At 42.4% G+C, this 3,642-nt stretch overlaps 1 non-coding gene across 1 annotated transcript; it reads left to right on the top strand.

Moving 5' to 3' along the window:
- Window positions 1-2,747: 2,747 nt before the first annotated feature.
- LOC146445435 (U2 spliceosomal RNA) lies at window positions 2,748-2,936 on the top strand. Its single transcript, XR_014855863.1, has one exon. It is a non-coding gene; the product is annotated as a U2 spliceosomal RNA (small nuclear RNA).
- The last annotated feature ends 706 nt before the right edge of the window (window positions 2,937-3,642 follow it).

The following is a 3,642-nucleotide window of genomic DNA, read 5'->3' as shown; positions in this document are numbered from 1 at the left end:
CCAATCTGCTACTGATTAGCAGGTAAGATTTCCAGCACACCAGGTCTTCTGCAGGTTTGGAACAGAAGCAACAGAATTATTACATTACAATTATAAAGATTACACTTTGCTAGGAAATGCTCAGAGCTGAGCAAATTGTGTTGATTAACTCAAAGGAAAAATGGGCGTTAATTGCAAAAAGGATGGTAAAATAGTTGCCAGACCTTTTTGGGGGGATTAAAAATGTCTTTTCAATGGACAAATAGAATCTACTCTTTTTTGTTTGCTTCTATTCAGCTGTTCTGAGTTTTTCTCTTCTTATTTCCTGTGGGGGGAAAAAAAATAATTTATCCCTGGATATGGAAAGCATAATAGCTTCATGGAGAAGGAAAGAGGTGTTGTTCCTCAGGCTCTTTTATTTCTTAGTGGAAAAAAAAAAAAAACATTGGGAAGAAGAAAGAGAGAGCAGAAAAGAATCTCATCATATGCCTTCTGACCTCCCAGACTCGAGTCATACTCTGGGTTTCCCCTAAGGAATAAGCCTCCCATCCAATCCCGAACTGTCACAGAACAAAATAACCAAAACACAAAAACTCTAATGCATTTTAATTGGATTTTAGATTACCTTTGAGCATTGCTATCTCAATTGTGTGTCTTCTGATATTCTCCAGGCTAGCTACTTAATTAAATTATTGTCGTTATATGAAGGGTTATACGAACACTATTTGAAGACCCTCTCACAAGAGTCCCAGGTAGCTGCCAAGGGTCGGGAAGAAATGACACCCACCTGCTATCTCCCTATGTCTTTATTTATGGTAAACTTTGAGGAGCTGGGCTGAAACCACGCACCAGACTGATACCTGTGTGGCAGGACACCCCCCCCCTTCTCCCTGATTGCTAGCCAAGATCGATGGCTCAGATTAAGTCAATGGCTTAATCCTGACTATCAATGCTGGCGTCTGGAACTCAGAGCGAGACACTGAGAGAATGTGAATAATTTTCAGGTGACCGCAAATACACACTCTTTTCCCTATAAAACACCACGAAAAACTCAGTAAAATTAGAAGCTTTCTACATGGATATAGAAGCGTGAAGAAATGCCTTCTCCCCAGGTCTGGACGCAGTCCTGCGGTTACTTCCCTGGGATTGAGTGAGGAAATCTTAATGTATTCCAACTCCAAATATGGATTTGGTAAAATCATTTGAGTTTCCTAAATTGTATTATTCCGGCTAACTTATAGGTACCTTTCTTAACTTGCATTTCAGCTAGCTCAAGCAAGCATTTCTTAACTTGCATTATCGTTCAAGCAAGCATTTCTTGCGTTTTTAACTATCTTTATAGTTCAAGCAAGGTTTTACCCCATAATTGCATTTTTAGCTACCATAGTGTTGCAATTATGTATTCATTGTGTGTCTATGTGTGTCAATCTGTTCTATGTTTGTATGTTTGTTATGTTCTGTGTCAAATAAATGGTATTTTTAGACAAATCGGCCAGATAGCAAAGAATCTTGCGAACGGGACTAAGTCTTGGGGAACTAGCTATCTTAAAGCCTGTCAAACTGCAAAAGCACATAAATCTCCTCTCTCCCATGCAAGACAACCTGACACCAGCACTGTGCCAGACTCTGGCTAATTTCCACTGGGGAACAAGGCCAAATGGAAATACAATTGTAAGAGGGGAAGGAGTTGGCACTGCAGAATATGGATGTATACAGTCAGACAGCACCTCAACAGAGGCAGACCATTTTAGAGCAATAATTTTGCTTCTCTTGTACCTTTTTTATTTTCCATGTTAACACAGAAACCTTCAATAGCTGCTACCTGCTGTAACTTCACATTTCTCAAGGCCATTGATACACAGAATGCGGAAGATTAGAGCACTGCCTACAAGCTTGGATCTCAATTATCCTACTGCAAACCTTGAGTGAAGACATTTGCCTCACAGGAGACTCTGGTTTGTGAAGTCATTGAACACATCTCTGTGTGGGCAGGCATAATGTGGAGCCCAAATATGCACAATACTTTTCAGATTTCATTGTATTCCCACCCAAGCCTGTCCCCTGATTCTGCACCATTAATCTCTGAACTGTCCATGACCACAGTATCCATGTTTGGAGTAAATACAACTCAAGAGATATCTGGCCACCTGGCCAACCTGAATACCTTGATATCACCACTCACCATACTGAGGATTAGGAACATCTCAAACTATGATTTAAATTGCACCAGTTCTATAGCTTAGCTTCCCAATATTTGGCTTTCATAATAGGTGAAGGCTGTAAAAGATTTTGACTGTTGTGTATAGAGAAGGGTTTAAAGAGTTTGCAACTCCAGTCCCTATTTTTAAAAGGCTAATAATGCAGTACTTTATTGCTCTGAGGGAGTTTTTAAATGTTGTTGGCACCCAAGACTTGCTCTAGTTTGTGTTGCTGGTTGTTGTGGGTGGGAGGTTGGTTTCAGGCAGCTGATGCTGCTGTCGAGGAAGCATCTTAGTCTGGGACAAGAAAGGCCGAAATGCAAATCCTCGGGTAGGATCCTCTGGTAGCATCCAAATTTTCCCATGAACTGGTCCCATCCCAGCAAGGGATGCAGCTTGACATTATATGGAAAGTCTCAAAGATGAGCAGAATTGAAGTGGCTTTACTGTAGCTTTTTTATTTCACAAACTCCAGGCTAAGAAATAACAAGACAGTGGTGAGTTCTGTCACTAGCTGGGTCATCTACATGCATCTGCCCATTCCTTGAAGGAGCCATGCAAAAAGAAAGGAAAGATTTGGTCTGCTGGTGTTGGCCAAGTGTAGTATCTGTTCTTTAAAGTTTCATATCTGATATGCCCTTGATGAAAGGATTTTATATTAAACAGACTTTGGGGCATGGGAGTTGGACCTGGAGCTTGCTTTCTCTGCTTCATGCATCACCCCAGTATTGTAGCGACTCTGGGAATGGTGTACTCATAGGTTTGGGTGGCATCAAAAGAAGGATGGCCAGAAGGTCAAGGAAAGTGAATATTTCCCTTTACTCTGCCCTCATGAGACCCTACCTGGAGTTCTGTATCCAGCTCTGGGGTCTCCAGCATAAGAATGACATGGACATGTTAGAGTAAGTCCAGAGAAAGGACACAGAGATGGTCCAAGGGCTGGAGCACCTCTGCTCTGGAGACAGATTGGGAGAGCTGGGTGTGTTCAGCCTGGAGAAGACTCCAGGGAGACCTTAGAGCTTCCAGTGACAAAACGGGGCTTATAATAGAGGGAGAGCAACTTTTCTACATGGGCATGTAGTGATAGGAAAAGAGGAAATGGTTTTAAACTAAAAAAGAGTAAGTTTGGATTAGATTTTAGGAAGAAATTCTTCCCTGTGAAGGTGATGAGGCCCTGGCACAGGTTTGCCCAGAGAAGCTGTGGCTGCCCCATTCCGGGAAGTTTTCAAGGCCAGGTTAGACAGGGCTTGGAGCAGCCTGGTTCTAGTGAAAGATGTTCCTGCCCATGACAGGTGGGTTGGAATTGGATGGTCTCTGAAGTCCATTCCAGCTCACAGCATTCTATGACCCCAAGTAATGCACATGTATGGCAAATACAGAAAACACCTTCAGCTGCTCACTGACAATCTGGTGCTAGATGCTTGGCCCTTGGGTGACAGCTAAGGCCAACCAAGCAACAGGAAGA

Source organism: Lichenostomus cassidix, chromosome 1 (genome assembly GCF_008360975.1).
Source record: "Lichenostomus cassidix isolate B80296 chromosome 1, HeHo_3.0, whole genome shotgun sequence".
Lineage (NCBI taxonomy): Eukaryota > Metazoa > Chordata > Aves > Passeriformes > Meliphagidae > Lichenostomus > Lichenostomus cassidix.
Note: the sequence above shows the minus strand (reverse complement) of the source record. Positions and strands in the feature narration are given on the sequence as shown.